The sequence below is a fragment of the Parasteatoda tepidariorum genome, chromosome 11 (genome assembly GCF_982258835.1).
Source record: "Parasteatoda tepidariorum strain Cologne lab strain chromosome 11, Ptep-v5.0, whole genome shotgun sequence".
In the NCBI taxonomy this organism is placed as follows: domain Eukaryota; kingdom Metazoa; phylum Arthropoda; class Arachnida; order Araneae; family Theridiidae; genus Parasteatoda; species Parasteatoda tepidariorum.
In genome coordinates, this window is record NC_141765.1 from 24295166 (window position 1) to 24319421 (window position 24256).

The following is a 24256-nucleotide window of genomic DNA, read 5'->3' on the forward strand; positions in this document are numbered from 1 at the left end:
ATTCGTAGACATGGAAACCAACACTAAAGTGAATTTCAGGTAAATCACATGATGCAGAATGCTCTTTATTGCCTATTTCTTCTCTGGAAGTGAAAACAGCAATTCTCTACAAGACAGCCAATCAGTTGGGTAGACAAATCACGTGATTTCAAACTCTAACCCAAAGGGCTTAGTCTACTCTATATGGATAACTCAAATAAATGTTTACATAAAATTTAAATTCACTTTACACTTTTATTCAACAAGCTTTAGGCAACATTTTTTAAGCAGATAAACTTTCAACTGTTTATGCACATAACTTTCAGTTTTACGTATTTATTGTTTCTTGTAAATAGTTTTGAGGAGGTGTTCGAATTTTGAAATAGTTTTCCTTTGTCTAGTTTTAGTTTTTTTTAAATAGTCAGTTTTTTCTAATCCTCTAGGAATTAAATTTTCTTTTACAGATTTTTTTAATGTTCGCAAGCCTGTTAAATTCTAAGGCATGCTGAGTTCATAGAGATTAAAGATAGTCATAGGCCATTAGATGGGCCATAGAAAGGAGATGACCAGTTAAAATATCTCCGATATTTTTAATATATTGCAGCAAATGCAGCTTCACAGGAAGCAGTTTAACTTTTTATCAATTTAGACAAAGCGTTTCTTTTCATGACAGCAAAAATTATGCAATAATTTTCATGACTCCAATTTTCATGACAGCAAAAATACGTAGGTTATATTTTTTTCTAGTAGCTAAACCTTTAAGACACATATAGTCCAATCTTTGTATTTCTTTAAAAAGCAAGGGAATATAATGGCGGAATCACGTTATAAATTCGGTGGCTATCTTATCTTCAACTTCAGGAGGGATAGCCACATTTTATTAATGCGTATAATCACATCAACGATCGTATAGTCCTTAAAATGTTTAAAAATTGCTTAAAAAGTAAGAAAATCTGATGTGTTTTAATAAATTCGTATTCACCATGACGCTTTATATTTTAAAATATAGTTAAAAATCTTTGGTATCGTTAATGTTTTCAGTTTCGAAATTTAAAGATGCAAGATGGAAGCTAATAAGAATAAATCCTTAGCTTTAAATTATAATATTAAGACACGTTTTTAAATTTTAAGAATCATACAAAAACACAGATTACATTCCGATTCTACAGATCTAGCATATTATCCGATAGAACCCTATAAATTATCAGAGTGTACAGTCCGCAAAAAAAAAAAAGATATCACCCTGAATAACTTTCGTTCTAATGATCGGATTTTCATATACTAAGTGTCAATCTTAATGGTTCTGGGGGGTGACCTCAAATATGCTAATTAATTAGTGCTAACTATTAATTAAGTTACGAAATCAGACACAAAACCGTACTTTCTCTGAATAAACTTTTTTTTTTTTACAAATTTGGAATCCAGACACTTGAATTAGGGGGGGTAGACAAAATTTTGAAAAAATTGGGTCTTAAATTGGGTCACAATAAAGGTTTATATATTTGGCGATAGTCCAGAAAACTGCCAAAAAAAGTCGCCAGCGCAAATTAATATTTTAAGGTAACCCATTGACAACTTCACAAGAAGAAGACTTAATTTCACTAGGTTGCTAGGCAACCAATTTCTGACTGTAAAAAAAATTTAAATAATGCTCTGTGATTGCTCAGAGAGGTTTAATAGAAATATCTCAAAGTTAATAGAAAATATCTCAAAGTTTCCAGGATATAGACAATTTTTTAAGCTAATTTCTGTCCAAAAAGCAATTTTTATTTTATTTTATTCTCCTTTGAAAAGAAAATTTAATTTGAATCGATTTATAAATTATTTATAATTTTCTAAGTTTCTAGAATTTAGATACATGAACTTTTTATCTGATATTATTTACATTATATTGTTTTTGTTATACTTATACGAGGATTTCATACTAAAATCAAATTAACATAACTTATTATGGCTATACACAAAATTTTACGGATAATCATTTTTACAACTGTAATCGAGTGTTCTGGGCAAGAAAGTTTGAAGAAAAAAAAGTGCTTGAAAAATAAAATGTATATTGTATAGTAATTCTAATGCGCATTCACAAGGTTTTCTATAATTTACGATATTTCTTTTTTCTATAACTCAAGGAATTGCTGAATGTTTAGTGGTATTTCAAAATCATTGAAATATGTTATGTTTAAGAATAAGATATTGAAATAATATGTTGCATATTGTAAGATTCATTGTTTAAAAAATCGCTTCATTCTGCTAGATATTTAGTTTACAAGGCTTTCTTTGGATAAAGATGATTAGCAAATACCATCCTCATCTTTCGATACATTCTGAAACTTACATTCGCAAATTCACCATAAAATGCCGCAGAGCATATTCTTCAAATACGATTACAGCTACATTTACCACCAAATACTGCTACTAAGATTATTTTTGTTTTCTTATATATGTTACCGGACAAAGTATGAAACGCCGGTATTGAATAGAATGCGTAGGCATTCTATACAATGCCGGATGTTTTCAGCAAAGTATGAAATGTGAGAGGTATTACATACTTTCCCTAGGCATTCTACAGAATGACAAATGTTATTTAGGCAAAATATGAAAAAAACATACTGATGAGGTCATTATGTTATATTAATGAGGTGCATGCTACTGTGAATGATCGAAATCGGTGGCTGTTGACTTTCACCGGTGAATGTTGACAATCACATAGTCGCTTTGGTGAATGTCCGAAATATTTATTACATCCGATTTGATATTAATTTATTCGTGGGTATAATTATATTTATTCGATATTTTAATACTTACTGACGATAGATTAGAAGAAACATCAGTGTTTGGAGTATCAGGCTAATATATATCGGGCAATGGCACTGAACCTTAAAAAAACATCGGTGTAGGATATACCAGTGGTACTTGACCTTAAAAATACTTCAGTGTAGGGTATGCCGGGCAGTGGCACTTGACCTTAAAAAAACATCAGTGTCTGGTATACCAGGCAAATGTATACCGGGCAGTGGCAATTAACTAGAACTAGTATGACTAGACCTTTGGTAAATGTCTGAAATATATACTAGGTCTAGTTAAGTGCCACAACCCGGTAATACATTTGCCCGGTATATCCTACACTGATGTTTGTTTAAGGTCAAGTGCCACTGCCTGGTATACATTTGACCGGTATACCCTGCAATGATGTTTTTTTAAAGTCAAGTGTCACTGCCCGGTATACATTTGCTCGGTGTACCCTACACTGAAGTTTTTTTTAAGGTCAGATGTCATTGTCCGGTATGCATTTGTCCGGTTTACCCTACACTGATGTTTCTTCTAATCTATCGTCAGTGAGTGTTAAAATATTGAATAAATGTAATTATATCAGTGAATAAATTAATATCAAATCGGATGTAAAAAATATTTCAGACAATCACCAAAGCGACTGTGTGATTGTCGACTTTCACCGGCGAATGTCAACATTCTCCAGATTTCGGTCATTCACAGTAACATGCATTTTTCAAAAATAAAGATGTCATTCTGAGAAAAGAAAACTGGGAGTTCCATTAAAAAACATTTTTTCAAAATGTGTAAAGAAAAGTAAAAAGTTGTGCGAGACATAATTTATGCCTGTCTTAGAAACAAAATTTTCATATAAAAGAAAAGAAAATAACCTAATTGTAATTTTTGAATGACATTTTGACGAATGCATTTTATACTTTACCGGTTTCTCATTTGGCATTCTATAGAATGTCTAGGAAATGTGAGAAATATACACCGAAGAGACATTACATTATAGCCACCCTGCTAATAACACGTAGGACGACCTTTAGCCCTCAAACCTGCTAGCACCCGCCGTGGCATTGATTCCTCAAGGTGCTGATAGAGTCTGAGGTATCTGGTACCAAGCGCTCACCAACTGGTCCTGCAATTCCCTCACATTCCGAGGGGGTAGCGTGGCAGTATGAATTTAGTTTTCCAAGTAGGACCACAAATGCTCTATTGGATTAAGGTCAGGTGAATTTGGGGGCCAAGATATGACTTGAAAGTCACTGGAATGTTCCTCGAATCAATCCATGACGATTCAACCCTTATGACATGGTGCATTATCCTGTTGGTAAACACCATCCCCCGCAGGAAAAACTGTTGCCATGAATGGGTGAACCTGGTCTGCAACTATATTCAAGTAGCTTACAGAAGTCAGGGATTGTTCTATGAGGATTATTTCCCTCTTAACAAAATAAGGCATTTTTCCTGATAACACTTTAGCACGATTCCCAAGATATTATTGTAGTATAAAGTAAAAAATTAAACAAAATAGTTTAGTATATTATCCGGAAAAAAATCTACATCGAATCATAAAGAAAGAGTAAAAGATATAATGAAATAATAAGTGAATCACACGTGGTCAGATAATTAAATTTCACAACTAAGATGTTTGGACGACATTGAAGATGCTGAGATATTTTAAGACGCCTAAAAATTTTGGCTACGTACTTTTTATGTTCAGTATCTTTATACTCTTTGTAGTGACTTCTAAAACATCAATACTATTTTAGATAATCTATGTTGAAGTCACAAGAAACAAAACAAGAAAAGACAATCAATAATTTATACTCTTTTTCGAAAAAAATAGTATGTTTAGTAAATAATCAGCTGTTTTGCATTTAATAATTTTAAACAGCGGAAAGTTTTTAATTTCTCAACAAGGTTTTATTAGCTAGCAGACAATAATTCTTTAAAAAAAAAAACTTGACTATAATTTAAAAAGGAACTTTACTTTAAAGAAAACCTTAATTAAAGTACTAAAAAAAATTTTTTTGTATATTAATGATGAAATAATAAAAGTAGTAGGGTAAAGAATAAGATTTTTAAAAATGTTAAAATTTAATTAAATAGTTCGTAAAATAGTTCTGCGAAACACTTCCGGACAGGTGATTAAAGAATTACTTTTAAGATTAAGACGATATATAAGATGTTAAGAAATTTGCAATGATGTGAGAGATGCTTAAAAATGTTGACTACGTATTTTTATTAATATTTATAAAAAATATATTCGAGAAATACATAAATATTTTATTCCAAATCTATTCATACGTATGTATATTATTGAAATTGTATCAGTTATTGAGAAGAAAGAACTAAAAAATAAAAAATAATCACATTAAATAAGCAAAATCTGGAGTATAATCATATACTATCACAAGCATGCTTTTATAAAACTCGACATTCGATGATTAAAAGGTTTTATTCAAATTTCTTTACTAAATTTCAAATAGATTTTTAGAGGACTAAAAGAGAAATATCGTATTTTATAGTTTTAAAGAAATAAAAATAAAAAGATTAGCAAACGATTATTAGCGAAAAAAATATGAATGAAATTTTACGCCACTCGCGCTAAGTCAAGTTCCTCGTAAGTTTATCACATTTTAATATTAATCGCCCCATTAAATCATTTCTTCATTGTCGCCAAATAATTTTTTTTAAATAATAAATTTTAATTTTTCTCATCTTCTAATAAATAAAAACAATAGAAACTTTAGATTTTTCAATTGAAAAATATGTAGATTAAAATGGTATAAAAAAATCTCTACCTTATAATTCAAAATTTTTTCATCCTCACTTTAATTAAATAATAAAAAATAATAAATAATTATTAAAAATTATTTTTTTCTTGAAATTATCTTTGGGTAAATGAGTTTTATGAGTGGGTGCAATTTTTTTTTGAATTGCTTCATTAGTTTTTAAAATATGACTGAAGAAGCAAAAAACGAAATTAACATTAAGGGATCAAAACTTTGAATCGCTCTCCTGACCAAACTAAGGAGACCACATTTCCCAGATTGCGGCTACCCCCTATATTTTGAAGATAAGGAATCCAAATATGCAAAAAAAATTATATGTTTATTCAGAGAAAGTACGTTTTTGTGTCTGATTTCGTAACTTAATTAATAGTTAGCACTAATTAATTAGCATATTTGAGGTCACCCCTCGGAACCATTAAGATTGGCACTTAGTTCGTGAAAATCCGATCATTAGAACGAAAGTTATTCAGGGTGATATCTTTTTTTTTTTGCGGACTGTACATACTCAGAATTTCATAGATATCAGTGTATTAGCTGTGGAGAAGAATACAATACCACGAGTAAAAATGATGGCTGAATAAGATGCGCAAGATGCATGCAGTGACCCCATGAAGCATGTACAGTGCGCAAAGAAAAAACGAACCATCCTAAATAACTTTTGATCTAATGATCTGATCTTCACGTACAAAAATGAAGGTTAAAAAGTCATATATTTAAAATTTTACTTTTCCTGAACTACTCAACAGATTTTTTTCAAACTTTGTACTATGTCTTATACAATTACTTTCTTCAAGTGACATTAAAAATTATATACCTTACAACTCAAAATTTGTTTTCGATTTTTTCAAAATAGTATATGGAATTATCTTCGGATAAATGAATTTTATAATTATGTGCAAACATTTTTAAATTCGCTTAAAAATTTCTCGAGATATGGTGAAATACGCAAAAAGTAAAACTAACATTCAAGTGTCCAAACTTTGGACTGCTCTCTTGACCAAACTATTAGGACCATATTTCCCAAATTGCCGCTATCCCCTAAATTTTAGAAGTCTGAAATCCAAATCTGTCGAATATAAAGATAAGCTGATTCAGAGAAAAATTGTTTTGTTTCTAATTTGCATCTTAAATTATCGTCTGTCCTAACTAATTAGCATATTTAAGGGCACCCCCAAGCACCAGTAAGATCGAGTCTTAGTACGTTAAAATCCGATAATTAGATCAAAAGTTATTCAGGGTGGCCCTGTTTTTTTTTTTTTTTTTTTTTTTTTTTTGCAAAATTTGAAAGCCTTTTCCGAAAAATATGATTAAGTATTATGTAAGTAATATGTATTAAATTTATACATTAGATTTTGCTTATTAGATTCTTTCTACTTATTTTCCATGATAAAATTTATTTTTTACAACTCATTGTTACTTTTTTTACAGTTAACTGTATGAGGTACGCTGTCTTTAATGAGTTAAATTCACTGTTCATTTACTGTATTGCATAGCAGAAGCAATTTCTTTTTTCACATTTTATTCTCAACATTTCATTATTCTTCGTTCAAAATACTCTGAGTGCATATATAAAAATTTAAAATATGCATATGCACTTCTCATATACTCTCTTAGACTTACTTACCCCGTAATAAGATCAACACAGTCCAAAAATAAACAAAAAAATTTAAAAGTGTTGATCCAAATATAAAGAGGTTAATAAATTTAATATGGTTTATTTTTCAGAGGATTTGTTTCGTATCTATGGTGACATCGATGGAGAAAAGTGTAATTGATTATCCAGTAGTACCGAGAGCAACTGGTTCTAATCTGCGACTTCAGTACCACTGTATTCGGTGAAAGTGTAAAGGTTAGTTATTTAATGCTATCTATAGCCTATATGTAAGTAATAATTGATGCGTTATTTATCCAATATTAATTTTCTCAGCCTATAAAACCTAAAAAAGCTCGAGTTACGACTGATATGTATGTGGTTGTTGCTTAGGTAATCTTACCTTATTATTATTAAGCAACCTTATTTATCTGGCCTTTTGCAAGCGTTTTTTTAATACATGAGGTTATCTGAATTTTATGTCTGTGACGCTGCATCTTAACACCAAAAATGATGGCTACTACTTCACCCCAAAGTGGTGCTTCACCTCACAGAAAATGTTCTATTACCCTATTTATTTTAAATTAGCCACCCCCATTGTTTGCATTCAGTAGCACAAAAATTTAGAATTATAATAAGATAATATACATTAAATTCCTAGAGAGATTAGAGAATAATAAGAGATATTAATAGTAATAGATATTAATAGGAGATTAAAATACTAATACACAAAATTATGTTTAATATGCAACTAAAACCCACCCTTTGATGACAATTTACTTCCACGTAATATTCAGAACCATGCGAGACGAAATCACACTTTCACCTTCTCGATTGCAAACAAAAAATATTTATCGTCTTAGATCGTTAAACATTAACTCCAAGATTGGCGAGAATAATGAATCGAGTATATTGATTTGTGGTGTAAGCTTTATAATCTATTTAATTTAGATTTAACTGCACCCTTTAAAGTGTGCATGATCGTTCGATTCTGTAACAACTTGAAATAACCCACAATTTTTCGAGTTTTTCAACGCCAAATTCGGATAGGTATTTCTTTTTTTTCTTCAGTGCAGTTTTTTTTCAGTTTTTACAGTGCAGTAGCCCTTTACTTTGGTACAGCAAAAGAAATGTCTAATTTTTTGGAAGAAACGTCTGTACAAATCCTGTTGAATCTATGACTATCTAGGTACGGCTAGTGGGTAGTTTAATGTTATTTCTGTGTTATATCTGCCCATATCTGGTATTGACATGTGTGAGATTAGGTATCTAAATTGCATATGTATGACTGTACTATGTAAGTAAAATTAAGTTACCCTATTTTATTTACATAGTACCGTCGATGCGAACCGACGGTACTATGTAAATAAAATAGTGTAACTATGCCCAATTAATCGAATGATGAGGGATAAAATGGTCATTTAATCTTCTTCGTTGATTGAATACTACTGTATACTATTGATGAACCAATTATTTTAATTTCCATGCGAGCCATCAGAGAGACCATGCGTAGCTTTTATATAACAAGAAATAACAGCTAAACCCTTCAAAAAGGAGCATTTAAAAAAAAAAATGAGAGATCAGACAAATTTACGAACATTAGTAGTCGTAAACCCATAAAATTGGGTTGGCTATTCAACGACGATTATAAAAAAATATATTGAAAAAATAAATATAAATTTTTTTTAAAAAAAACTAATGTGCACAGATCTGTGGCTGCTTAAGGGATAAAGCGATCGCCTCTCATGACCCAGGTTCAAATCCCATCGATGGCAGATCGATACAAATTCTACGCTCGGCTCGCATCAACCACAGTCTTGACATAAAATATCCTCAATGGTAGACAAATCAGGAGTTAAAGTCCCCTTGCCATCAAGCTTACCATGGTAGGTTTTCGTGGTTTTTCCTCTCGATGCAACGCAAATGATAGTTTCATAAAAGAATCCTCCATGAAATCAAATTACTCCCAATACTTTGTCCAAAAGTTCCCATGTCTTCTGGATTGGATTCAAAATTACAAAGCTATAAAATTGGACATTGGTAATCGTGAGCACAAAATTGGGCTGCTAAACAACAGTTATTAAAAAAAACTAATGATTATTTCGGAATAAATATTTTTGTCGATCAAAAAATAGGCAAAATAATACAGTAATAGTTTTAAAGAAAGGCTTAACTACAGTATGAAAAGATTGTATAAACGTAAAATTTGAAATTATTAATAAAGCAAAAGCTCTTAAAGTTCAAGAAAATGTGGCATTATTAACAAAATATGATATACTCCATTATTTACATCGAAGTTGTAGTCAGAAATACAATGTCCGTTAAGAAACAGTATCCAATAACAAATTACTCATTGTTTTCATTGGCACTTAGTTACATTTACGTTTACTCGTATTTCAGAGCAATTCACACATGACAGGCGACTACCTGTTTGGCTTTCTCAATTTAATACGATGAGTTCCCTAAGGCGAATGGATGAGACGCCATCTTCAATAAATGTCATTTAATCATTAATTCCCTCCGATCCAGTTGTTCCCAAGTTATTTGCTTGAAAAGCTTCCCTATGTCTTTGTAAAGCTATAAATCGAGGAATAGAATAATACTGAGAATTAAACAATGGCTATAGAATTGCTACCGGAGATGGTTCATAGTTTAACGGTGTAGTGCATACAATTAACCAGATTTAGAAAGTGATGCCTTTTTTTGTAGAATAAATTGCACGTCAAAATATTTGTTAGAAATTGGACCAAAGAAAGAAAAGATTTGTTTATATGACATATAATTTAAACAAATTAAATCATAGTTGCCGAATACATAAATAGTCATTATTATTCACGGAGAAAAAAATTCTAGTTAAATTACCGTACTGTGTGTATTTTTGGTGGAAAAAAAATCTAACTCCGGATAATAAAACCAAATTTATACGGTATTTAAACCATTATTTTAGTAATTTTCTATTCGCATAGTAGCTCTTTACCGAAAATTCTGGTTTTCAAAATTATAATTTTTATTACCTCACATTTAATAAAAAATACAAAACTGAAAAGTAAATGTAACGTAATAAATGGTTTTTATGACATGCTGGAAGATATCGTGATAAAATTACTAAACATTATCCTATTTACCAAATTTTTTAACATATTATAAAACAGTATTTTATTAATTTTACCAAAATTATTACTAAAGTGCTTCGGTAAAAATTACCGAGATTTTTGGTGTTTCTATAGAGCCAGAAACACGGTACCATATGCTAGTATGCTTAACCATACTTTTATCTCAATGTATAGCTATTATGACCCGGATATATGGCATTTGCATTTCTGGCCTATTTATGGCATTTGCATATATTTTTCCATATTTACCAAATTTTATCATATCCATATTTTATCATAAAACCATATTTTGTTTACTTCACCAAATTCATTGCTAAAGCTTTACGATGAACATTTCTTAACTTTTGGGTGTTCCCATGGAGCCAAAAACACTGCCAATTTAATAATATTCTTCTAGTTTTGATCATACTTTATTTCTCAGTGAATCAAATTGATTTTTAAGCTTTTTTATTCCTCAATTGTGATTCGTAAGTTTTTGGTAGCATTTTTTTTTATCTCTCTCACATATCAATTTCTGACTTCTAATGTTCATGCTTTTCTGGCAACGATTCTAAAAATATTTAGAGAGCAATACGGAACACCCCCGAAAACAAGGCTTAATAGATTTTCTTATTGGATAAACGTTATTAGACTCAAGACTTATATGATAAACGTTAATAATGAAATCTTGTTGCTACTATTATTTGCTTATTTAAAAAATCGATGAACCCTTAAATATTTGTCATTTCGTCATGAACGAGTTAAATAAGATAGATAAAATTAATAATACTAAGAGATTAATACAAAAAACTTATTTGATAGTTGGTTGACTAAAATTTATTATTACAAGAACATTTTATCCTAGTGACTGCCAGAGAAGGTAAAATGGTTATACTGTACCAGTCACTAGGTTCGAATGTTACATTTTATTTAAGTAATATAATTAAATCTATTGTTTTAATGAACTTGAAAAGTTTTTGGTGTATGGAATATAAAAAAATGGAGGTGAAGGATAAAAATTGACAAAAAATCTGTTTTGTTGTTTGTATGGTCAATAATCAGTTAAAATATTTTTAATAGTGAAGTTGACTTGACATTGAGCACAACTAGATGAAAGTTCTACTAAGAAATAGAAATTTTTAAGGATTTGTAGAAGTAGGTTCATAACGATTCTCCTTTTATAGTATTTATAACAATAGGGGAGAGTGGGGTCAATTGTAACAGGGTACCAATTGTAACAGAGCAAAAATTTTGAGTGTCGGGTTCTAGATTTGGTTCCTAGGTGGTGCACAAGGTGTATTTAATAAATCTACATGTACACCCCTGCTGGCAACCATTTTTATGTACTTTTGAAAGAGTTACGTCGCAAAAGATATTTTCACGCTACGTAAGTACTTTTTTTGGTATTAGAATATTATATTGTAACAAAGTAATTTTGCTTAAACAAATAAAAATTATTAACCGAATATGTAAGTGGACATCTTAATTAACATTTCCAAAAAAAAACATTAGTTTTGTTAATTAACTGGCATTGTTTTTAACAAATGAAGCTGAAATGGCGTCTTGGGGACGATTGTAACAATAAGTAAAGGGACGATTGTAACAGCTAAAAATATTTAATCTTATGTTTACAAACCATTACTTAACTCTTTAAGAACCACCAATAGCTTCCTATATCATTTATATTATGTTGTATGTGCATTATTTTATTTGTCACCTTTCACAGCATAAATTAAAATTTTAAACCTCTTAAAGTTAAAAGTTTGGCCCTTTAGGTCTTTGCTCATTATTATTTTTACTCCTGAAATATCACTACTATTTTTATCAATAAGAAAATATATCACAACTATGATAATATGTATAATTAACTATGTTTTAGTTGATTTTATGAACTGTTACAATTAACAGTGGGGACAATTCAATTGTAACAAGTGCACGACTGTCAAAAATTGTTAATGACTAATATAATAACATTTAAAATAAGGTATTTTTTTTTCTAGTAGAGGATAGTCTACTTTACTCGTCTGTCAATTAATACTAATAATATATTGGATTTTTTGTTAGTTAAAAATAGTTAAGTAAAAGATTTTACAATTGACCCCACTCTCCCCTACTATTAAATTAGCGTTATTAGCGATGTAGTATTGTAGTATTATGACTACCAGCAAGGAAAAAATTATATCTTATACGTTTAGTAATAGTAATTAGTTGATTTAATACTTCAAGCCATATAGCAAATCAAACTTTTTAAATAATATTTGAATTTTTGTTCATTCTAAGCTTAAAATGGTTATCAGGAAACATAAATTAAGAATACCATTTTAAAAAAGAAATTTGGATGGATTAAAAACTTTTCGAATATATTTAAAATAAATTTAAAGTGAAACATTCATTAAAAAGAAAATTAGGAAAGGCTTTACTTGAAAGAAAAATCGATTTTTTTTCTTTCATTAAAATTATGTTTTATTTTGAAAAGATTAATATTCAAGACTTGTTTGCCATTAATTCTATTTTTAATGAGTTTAAGCGTTATCAACAACTTTAATAATTCATTTCTGGAAAAATTTGTTCATAAACAAAAAAAATTTAATGGATATTATTTTTTCCCATAATTACACTTGTCAGGGAAAAGCAATGAAATATAAAAAAAAATATCCTCGTTCTCGTTAGAATTTAAACAAAGGGTTTTTTTTTACTTTTAAAGCTTTGTCCAGTATATTTAATTTCCATTCGAAAGCATCTTTTAGAAGACTGGTGCTTTTTTTTCTAATTACGAATTTGTTTTTAAAAAAATTTGATTCTCGTGCAAATTTAAAAAATTGGCATGAAATTTGACCTTGATTTTTTATCAATCTTTTAATCAAACTTTTGTGCGGTTGCAACTATTTGAAAGACTTATAGCAATAAATATACTGATAACCACGTTTTTAAATTATTCAGAAAAGTAGGTACTAAAAAAGTTATCATTTTCATATAGTCAATGGGATATATTTTTGAGTATTATATTTTTTAGTGGTAAACCTGAAAACTTGTCAAATATCCATCTGAAAACAATACTAAGAAACATTTTGAACTGAATTCAGGGTCGTAGCTCTCCAGACAAGTCAGGAAATTGCTTTTTAAAAATTAAAAGTGGTAAAAAAGTTGATGCTTGGTTGCACCCTCTGTTAAGAGAATTGATGCATCCGTGGCGATCACAACTAATTAAAACTTTGAGGGACATATATAGTTAAATAAATCTATCCTTTATGTGTAATTTCAGAAAGAAAATTTTGACAAAAATTCCGAACAATATGTCACTTAAATGAAAACAGAACAAATCACAGATTTGAAAGAAACTACTAACATATTAGCTGATAACTTCTCAATCGCTTCCAGTTTAGAGAATTTTCCTCAAAACTATTAAATCTCGTATTGAATGTAGTTCTTGCAAATCCTCTTCTTCCGAAACTAAATCTTCCGATTGCTTCCTTCCGAATTTCCAATGTCTTCTTCCGAATGTTTAAACTCAAATCTGCTATAAACAAGTGCTTTATTAAAATTAATAAAAAAAATTATTTAATTTCGTAACATTTATAAAAATTTCATTTTCTCCTTTTTTTCTTTTTTTCTGTACTTCAAAATTGAGAAAAAACTTCCCTTACGCTGTAAAAAATTTTGGTGTATAGTTGCTACCAATTTCGATGTTGGGGTAAAATAAAAACATTTTTAAGTACAGAACTATAATTATCGCACAAAAAATATATAAAATTAAAGAGAATATATTACTAAAAATATGCCTGTCTTTAAACGATATCTTTTTGCAATGAAGCCCTTCAATTGATTCTAATGCACGTGAAAATATTTATTGTCAATAAGTAAACAAAAATTGAATAAATAAAGCTGTAACTGTGAAAAAGTAAATAAATGTGAGTACATGCATTGTAAAAAAGTTTTGGTTCCCCTTAACATCAAAAATTATTGCAACTATTCAACAAATTTTTTTTACTTTGTAGAGAATTGTAAAATTGTCAGATTATTAAAAAAAAATATTACGGAAAGTTGCGAATTTTTTAAGCATTATATTCAAAGATAATTTATATGATGAGAAAAATACGGAAACACTTGAAGCCTACTTTTAAAATAACCTTAAAAAAAGTGAAAAACTATAAAGTAAAATGTTTTCGATCAAACTAAGTAATAAATCATGTTTTGACATTAGCCAAAAACGATAATGTATGTTTCTTCAATGAAACTAGGAATACAAGTAAAAACTTTTTTGCAACACAACACGCACAGAATTATATTAAACCTATATCAAATAGAACTTTACGTTTAAAGAATCAATCAATCAATGTTTGCCTGCTTTAAGAAAATTGGCGACAATCATTCATCTTCCAACAAAATAAATATTAATAAGAAATCTTGCCAAAATGATGCTCTATTCAGTTTCTCCTGACAAACACAAAAATGAAGTGAAATATCTATTTAAGTTTGCTATAGATCGCAAATTTTTTTATGTCTGATTATATAAGTTATTGATTATTAAAATTTCACGAATACAACAAAATTATAAACTGCGTTAACGTCATATACGACTTTCCTCCTTACTACATACTTAATAGACGGAACATGATAAGTTATAAATATGTAAAGTGCGTTACAAATTATGTTAATTTGGATTTTTTATTTTAAAGAATTTAAATATGAACTCAATACTGCAACATGAATAAATTTGAATTGAAACCTGGAACAATCTTCATACACTAAGAAAAAAGGTATGGTCAAAACTACCGGAATATTTTAAAATTTACCGTGCTTCTGGCTCTATGGAAACACCAAAAAGTTCGGTAATTTTCACCGAAGCTCTATGGTAATGATTTTGGTAAAATAAAGAATAAAATATGGCTTTATAACGTGTGATAAAATTTCGTAGATGTGGTAAAATTTAGTAATTTTATCATGATACCGTAGAGCATGGTATAAATCCATTTATTTGGTTAAATTGGCTTTTCAGTTTTTTTTGCAAAATGCATGCTGCTAAGAACTGTAATTTTGCAAACCAGACTTACGAGTAAAATATTGCCATAAAATCAGAAAATAACCAAATAAATGGTTCAAATACCTTATAGTTTGGTTTTATTAACCAAAATTATGTTTTTTTACCAGAAATGTCATTATTATAAAGTGGAGTAATTTTATCAGAAATATTTTCTCCGTCTACAATGAAGATATATTTAAATCAGATTCATATGACTCAGATCAGTAGCGTGCAAAAGTCTCCGGCAGCTATATTGTAATTAATGAAATTTGATTACAATAGAAAATAAAATGAAAATTGTTTTTCAATGCAGCGCATTTTCTATAGGGGAGAGTGGGGTCAATTGTAACATTTTTTACTTAACTATTTTTAACTAACAAAAAATCCAATATATTATTAGTATTTATTGACAGACGTGTAAAGTAGACTATCCTCTACTAGAAGAAAAATAAATACCTGATTTTAAATATTATTATATTAGTTATTAACAATTCTCGACAGTCGTGCACTTGTTACAATTGTCCCCACTTACGGGGTCAATTGTAACAGTTCATAAATTCAACTAAAACATAGTTAATTATACATATTATCATAGTTATGATATATTTTTTATTGATCAAAATAGTAGTGATATTTTAGGAGTAAAAATAATAATGAACAGAGACCTAAAGGGTTAAACTTTTAACTTTAAGGGGTTAAAAATTTTAATTTATGCTGTGAAAGGTGACAAATAAAATAATGCACATGCAACATAATATAAATGCTATAGGAAACTATTGGTGGTTCTTAAAGAGTTAAGTAATGGTTTTTAAACATAAGATTATTTATTTTCAGCTGTTACAATCGCCCCTTTACTTATTGTTACAATCGTCCCCAAGACGCCACTTCAGCTTCATTTGTTAAAAACAATGCTAATTAATTAGCAAAACTAATCTTTTTTTTATTGAAATGTTAATTAAGGTGTCCACTTACATATTCGGTTACTAATTTTTATTTGCTTAAACAAAATTACTTTGTTATAATATAGTATTCTAATACCAAAAAAAGTACTTGCGTGGCGTGAAAATATCTTTTGCGATGTAACTCTTTCAAAAGTACATAAAAATGGTTGCCATCAGGGGTGTACATGTAGATTTGTTAAATGCACCTTGTGCGCCAACTAGGAACCAAATCTAGAACCCGACACTCGAAATTTTTGCTCTGTTACAATCGTACCCTGTTACAATTGACCCCACTCTCCCCTACGCATCGTTTAGAATAATTTATGCATTTTTTTTAAATTCTAAACAAAAACAGTCAAAAGCAGAAAAAAGTTAACAGGGGATAGAGCTCTCGCTTTTTAATGAGGTAAATCGGATCCGAATCTCAGCGATGACCGGCCAATTCAACCGGCACCCGGCTTGCACTGACCACAGTGCTGACGTAAAATATCCTTAGTGCATCATAGGTTAGAGTCTCTTTGCCATCAGGCTAACCGTGGGAGGTTTCGTGGCTTTCCTCTCCGTGTAACGCAAATGCGTGGTAGTTTCATCAAAAAGTGCTCCACGAAGGCAGATCTCTCCCAATACTTGATCCAGGAGTTCACTTGTCCTCTGGATTGGGTCCAAAATTACAAGGCTAAGAAGTTGAACATTAGTAGTCGTAAACTCAAAATTGGGTCTGCTGTTCAACGACTGGTGGAAAATAAAATTTAAAAAAATATACTGGCCTGCACACCACTGTACATAGTGCAGATACATATATAACTCAGATACGTTTAACTGTTAACATTTTAATATCTACTTTGCCATCCATATTTCGCGTATAAGGAAAATTAAAATAGTTAATTAAGTATTTTGAAGTCATTGTCAAAATAGAGATAAAAGTTACATCCTAAATCCATTTTAACTTAACAAGCAAAAACTATTGCCAAGAATTTTTCAGTTTTTTTATATAAATGTGTTAAAATTGCTTGCCATTAGCGTATCGTTATTATGAATTGCTTCACAAAAACAGCAACATAATAAAACACAAAATAAAGAAATCTGAAACCAAAAACAATATATTTACTCAAATTTGCTATAAATGCTCAACATAATCAATGGTTCTGGTTATTGTCGATTCTTTCAGAACATTTGAGATGATGAAATAAAATACTGACAGTTACAAGCATTTTTTTTTTTTTTTTGGTATCGTCAATGTTTAAAGGCATATTTTTATAAAACATATTACACATTTAAAACTTCACTTCCGTGATAAAAATCGCATTGTTCTGTAAAAAAACATATCTTGCAGCATGCACAAACGTTTTTCACTACTAAAACTAAAGTTAGCGTGCGAACAAAATAAGTATTTAGAAAAAGAAAAGGTACCTTAGCTTCTTTCGTTTTTAGCTTTGTATCTTCACTTTCACCCTTCTCGTTCATTTTCAAGATTTATTTTTCTTTTTTTAGCTCAAGTCACTATTCTTTTCAATATCCCGCCATTTTGAACTATTGTCACGTAAACGTTTAAAGATATGCATCAATAATTTGGAGAAGAAAATTTTTTTATACAATTCTCAAAATATTACACATATAAAAAACATGAAGTTGAAAAAATAGCTTTACACATTGCTCTGACTAAGAACATTTTCTTTTTACTGTTTTTATTTTCATCAATTCAATTTTTTTTTCTTAGTTAAACATAATGTTGACTTATTTTTATAGATTGATGCTATTGGGCTGCTGCATAAGTTCCCGCGTTTTTTTTTAAATTTTTTTATAACTTTGTTTTTTGATATAAAATAACAACAATTTAATCTATAATGTACTCTCCGTTTTCTACGACTTCCTCCTAATGTTCAACTAGTTTTTCGACGCCACTTCGGTAGAAATTACCCGGAAGCGTCTCGAAAAAGTCGTCCAACCAAGCCCGTAATTCGACGTCATTATTGAACGAAACGCCGCGTAAAGCATTTGAAATCGCACGGCACAACTCTCTCGAGCAGCTTCTGTGGCTTTGGCACCTCGATTAAATGCAAATAGAAGGTGGTGTCGGAAACGCTCGTTTTTGTCGACTTGACACTCCATTTAAATGCTCTAAAAAGTAACAAAAATTAAAGTAAAGAAAAAGGGAAATACACTATTTTATAGAGCGAAAAATTTTCTTTCGAATAACACAAAAGATTATGCCAAAACATTTCATTTTCAACGCAAATTTTTTAAATTAAAAAAAAACGCGGGAAGTTATGCATCAACCCAATATAATACACTACATTGCAATTTGCCTGCATCAGAACATCAAAAATGGTGACAAATACTTTACACCGAAGTGTTGTTTCACTAAATGTTCCACTACACCGAAACCTAGGATAGTGCCTGGTGTAGTGAAATACCTAGAATGCTCTTTTACACTACTAGGTGTAAAGTAGCCTCCACCGTGTTTGTTATTCAGTTACACTAAAGTTTATAATTACAGTAAGATGAGCTACAAATAAGAATCAGTAAAATTGCTTGTATGATACCATATATGTTAAAGCAAGAATCATTAATTTAGGATGCATATATACAATACTTCTTTTATAAAATTAGTTTGTCAATCAAACATACACACAATACAGACAGAATATTAATATAATTCGAACAAAACCGAAGTGAATAGAAATTTATTATAAAATCATTGTAAACAATTGGCAGATTTATGTAAATTTTATCAGAACATAAGCATTTTTAGTATACAACTAGAAACATACAAGCATTTCATCATAGTTTATATGAATACTTAGTCAAATCAATCCGATAAGAAAATTGAAATTATTCGGCAAATAATCTATCACAATCAATATTCCTAACCAATATGTGAAAAGAATTGCAACTTACGTGGTATTTTATATTTTATGACCTTCATTGAACAGCCAACCCTATTCTTGACGGCTACCAATGTTCATCTCCATAGTCTTGTAATTTTGAACCCAATCCAGAAGACAAAGGAACTCCTGGATTAAGTTTTGGGAGAAATTTGCCTCGTGGAGGACTTTTTGATGGAAGTTACTCGCATATGGGTTACATGGAGAGGCAAGAAACGAAAACCTCCCACGGTCATCCTGTCAGCAGGGGCACTCTGGGACTCTAACCCATGATCCGTCTACCACTAACTTACTTGGTATTAAAGAAGCTATAACGAGTTAGTCAATTCAATCCTATAAGAAATCTCCTGTATACTTTGTGTATATAAACCACTATTTCGGCAGCCATATTGTCAACATCTTGAAATCGTACAACTAATCGCTTTTAAGCATCTAATAATGGTCTAAAAGCATTTGCTGTAAGTGTAAAACATGACCTGTTATCATTTTACACAAGAATTTAGTTAAATAGACTAAGTATGCAATAATTATTTGCAAATTTGCGGGGCTCCGATGAATACATTTTTCTTCCCCAGCGAGTTACAGATTGGGATGAGCTTTATTAATTATTCGTATTAAGATTTAATTACTCCTTTTAAAGTGTGTAAGAGTTCTCTATTCGGTATCCCGTGAAAAAAGTAGCTTTCACCATTTTTGGTGTTGAGACTTACTAAAACTTTTTGCAATGCATATAGTCAAGTTTGTGATTTACTTTTTCACTGTTATCGCTTCGTTTATTTATTAATTTATACATTTTTGTGTGTTTGCTTACTGATAACTTATATTTTCTTGCGTATTTGAGCCAATTTAATAGCATTAATTGTAATGTATTGCTAACTAAAATATAAAATTGTTACAAATACATTTTTAAGTGCTGAACTGTTGCTATCAAAATTGCACATAATTCACACAAAACAATAACTGTTTGAAAGAATTAGCTCTAATATATTACTGAAATCGTATTTGATTCTTAAACGCAATGATTTTGCAATGAAGCTATTAAATTGATCCTAATGTGCTTTAAAATAAGTGTTGTCGATAAACAAACACACACAAAATGAATGATTTAAAAAAAGACCATAACAGACCACTGTAAGAATTTTAATTTATCTCAGCACCAAAAATGGTAGAAGCAACTTTTTTTACAGAACTTGATGCCCAATTTCAGAGTTGCTCAACAGCAAATTCGGATAGATATTATTACGTCATAGTTTTTTATTTAACCTATTTCAGAAATATATTGCCTAAATTTTTTTCTAGAAAGATAAAGTGATTATTTGTTATTATTATACTCTCTACAGTTGATGAAAAAGCACTTATTATTTTCATTAAAATCATATACTTAAACATTGAATAATGAAGGATCTTTTTGAAAATATCAGGTTGTAGAAATATTTTACTGTATTTAAAAATGCTGAAGAATAGCCCAAGAACAGGGTGGGTCAATCTTTTGCATAACTTATGACAATATTTTGTCAAACGAGCTCCGATTTGACATATAAGTCGAGCGCCATATACATACACAACAGTTCTATCGTTTATACACAAGAACATACAACGAAGAGCCATTACGTTATGACCACCCTCCATCTATAACAATGGGCTCGCCCAGGTTTTCGTGGTTTTTCGCCCAGGAACAATGTTTTCGTAGGGCACATTAAGACCCATAATCCTCATTGAGCAATCCCTGACGTCTGTAAGCTACTTGAACATAGTTGCAGACCAGGTTCACCCATTCATGGCAACAGTTTTTAGTGCGGGGGATGGTGTTTACCAACAGGATAATGCACCATGTCATAAGGGTCGAATCGTCGAGGAACATTCCAGTGACTTTCAAGTCGTGTCTTGACCCCCAAATTCACCTGACTTTAATCCAATAGAGCATTTGTGGTCCTACTTGGAAAACCAAATTTGTGCTGCCACGCTACCCCCTCACAATGCGAGGGAATTGCAGGACCAGTTGGTGAGCTCTAGGTACCAGATGCCTCAAACTACCAATCAGCACCTTGTGGAATCAATGCCACGGTGGGTGTTAGCAGTTTTGAGGGCTAAAGGTGGTCCTACATGTCATTAGCAGGGTGGTCATAATGTAATGGCTCTTCGGTGTATATATTAAGCTAAAAGTCTAATTTTGGTCTCAAAAATGTAATATAGATGCATCAGATTCAAACAAAATTATATCTTATTGACTGAAGTACTTATAAGATAAACACCAATGTGCATTTTAAAACTCTTTTTTTTTAATTAGAATTTAGCTGCATAGACTTTAGAGTGCATTTTTTTAAATGTATAAAACTGAATCTCATATAATAAATGTGAATGATACAAAGTATTTTGCATTGACGCGCAATTAATTAAATTTACTTTAATCAATGAAGTGTCTAATTAAATTTCTTTCAAGTTTAAATGCATTTTTCATTGTTTGTTTAATTTTTATTCTTTGTCTGTTCACATACTGAACAAAATAAAACGTTGCGACAAATATATATTTAAATTCATTTAATTTATTTTGAGCAAACAAGTGAAAAGAAAAAAAACTAATTTATTTAAATCGAAGCAAATTCAAATTATTCACAGACTATCAAAAAATCAACATTCACCGTTATTTTAAAATTAAACTAATTGTCTCGTTATAATTGAAACATGTAAAAATACTTTATTTAATTTGAGAAATTTTAACTTATAATTAAACTTATTATATATGCATATATATATTACTTATATTAATTTATAAAATGTATAAATTTATAATGTATAAAAATATTATTTTTACAAGAAAAATAAAATGCGTGTTTATTGCATCTTCCTCTCGTATCAATATTATATCTTGTACCGATTCAAGGTACAACAAGTTCAGCAACTATTTTTTATGATTTATTTCTAACTTTATTATTTAAATATATTGAAGAAGTTTATAATCATATCTATTGCGAAAATTTTTGAATGATTTAAAACAATAAGTTCTAAATAATGCTGTTTATTTAGAACTATGAATTTTAGAACTGCTGTTTATTTAGAACAATGTTCTAAATAATACTGTTTATTTTAAATAATTCTTTTTTCATTCCTATGGAAATTTATGTTACTTTAGAAGTTATATTTCATGCATCTTTAAATATTTTAATAGAATGTTCGAAGATCTAACCATCAAAATTACCTATTAACCAGAGGGAGAACGGGTTAATTTATCTCCCCACACTGTAAAATGTTCAAATCAAATTACTGTAAAAAGTATCGACCCTTAGGTTGCCGAGACTTTTTACTGTAAAATCCATTTTTACTGTAACATGTTACGGGGAAAAAAATCTGGTATATCGTAATTTTTACAGTAATAATTACAGCAAAATCTTTGAATCACTCTAATTAAATAAATATTGCTTTAAAAAGTATGTTATAATACTTTATGGTAGAAATGGATTTTAAGCCTGCTGCACTCAGAATGCCAATACTATTATACCGTAATTTGATTCAGAATTTTTTATAGTACAGCCATAGAAATTTAAAAGAAACTGCTCATTTTTCTGGGACTTTTTGGACTTTTAGCATTAACTAAATCATTTTCATTTCTTTACCTCCAACCAGGTCGGATATTTTTGTATGTTTTTTCCACTAGCAAACCAACATACTGTTATGCTAAAATGAGCTTAAATTTTATTTCTGAAATAGCCCTCGAGTGAAGTGACGTAAAAGTACATCATAAATTGATACAAATTTCAATAAGTCGAAATTCATTACAAATGTCATTAAGTTGGTTTTTAATATAAATTTAATTAAGTTGAAATTCATTCCAAATGTCATTAAGTTGGTTCTTAATACAAATTTCATTAAGCTGATCAGTTTTCATATTTCTTTCAACTATTATTTTGAATTGAATCGTAATTATTTAAATTATTTTGAATTAAAACATTAATTGAAACATAATTAAGTCCAGATACCTATAATGTCAAGCTTGCTACAGCAGGCCGGATTGGTGATATTGACCGATTGGTTTGGCAAGCAAACCGTAATTTGGAGACTCCTGTTATAAGTGAAACAAGCTTATAACAAAGATTTCACAACTAAATATATTGTTGAAATACACAATAAATTATACATTGAAATATTCTATTAAGCATTATTTGGTTTTACGTTTACGTTTAGTTTAAGCTAATGCAGGCTATTTGAAAATATCGGCAGGATGCATCAGGATCTCTAGGTTTTGCTAATAAGTATTAAGTTACAAAGTCATAGAAAAAAACTTCTTTTTCGGAATAAACTTTTTCTTTCACTTATTCTTATTTAAAATTCTCGAACTGAAAATTTATAATTCTCAATAACAGCAATTTAAAAAGTTCGTAGCCAACAGCTTATATAAGCTAAGAGTTTTAATTTGCTTGAAATTGCAAAATAGCCAAATGCGGAGACTCGTCATCAAGGAAAGGTATTAATAGTTTAATCTTTAACTCAAAAAGTATTGATTTAACAAGTTTGTGACACTTATACTACTGACTTAGAAATAAGTAGTAATAAGAATTAATAAATCAGTCCGGAGACATATATTTCGTTCAACTTTGGAAAAATATACTTTATTAAACAGAAAGTTCCAATACTTTAATTAAACAGAAAGTTTTTAAATTACCCCGAAATTATGAAATAATCTAATCACTTGTTTAGTTAAGAATCGAAACTAGTGTTTAATAAATACTTCACTATGTAGAACTGATTAGCCAGTCTTTGTAACTTAGAAATAATGGATGTAACAAGTTTTACAGAACAAGTGTGTAACTCTCTTTCTATTGATCTAAAAATAAGTACTATATTCGATCTAATTTATTTACAAGAAATAATGACTCTGTCCGGAAACACATTTCGTTCAACTTCGGAAAAGTATTCTTGGTCTGCGATGCTCCTGTTTTAATCTCAGATCGGATCAAAGCGAATCGCGTTCATCATTGCTGATCCTCAGCGTAAGCACCGTCAACACAATAGGATGAACAGTGGTTAGTGTCGCTTCCTCAGCAATGGGGTCGCACTCCGGAACGTAATGGGTCGTAAATCACAGACTCCGGAAAGATGAGGTGGGTGGTGCCAAGGGTGGGAAAAATACGGACGCTGCAAAGGTAGTCTGAGTGGGACAAAACTAGTCTCTCCAGATGCTCC

The 24256-nt window shown here is 30.0% G+C and overlaps 1 long non-coding RNA gene across 2 annotated transcripts in view; it reads left to right on the plus strand.

Annotated features, from left to right (window-relative positions):
• LOC139427115 (uncharacterized) overlaps positions 1–24256 on the plus strand; it is a 114053-nt gene that overhangs the window by 27749 nt on the left and 62048 nt on the right. For both annotated transcript variants that reach the window (XR_015430372.1, XR_011638260.2), the window contains exon 2: positions 7275–7398. This is a non-coding gene — a long non-coding RNA (uncharacterized LOC139427115). The remainder of the gene's footprint in view (positions 1–7274; positions 7399–24256) is intronic.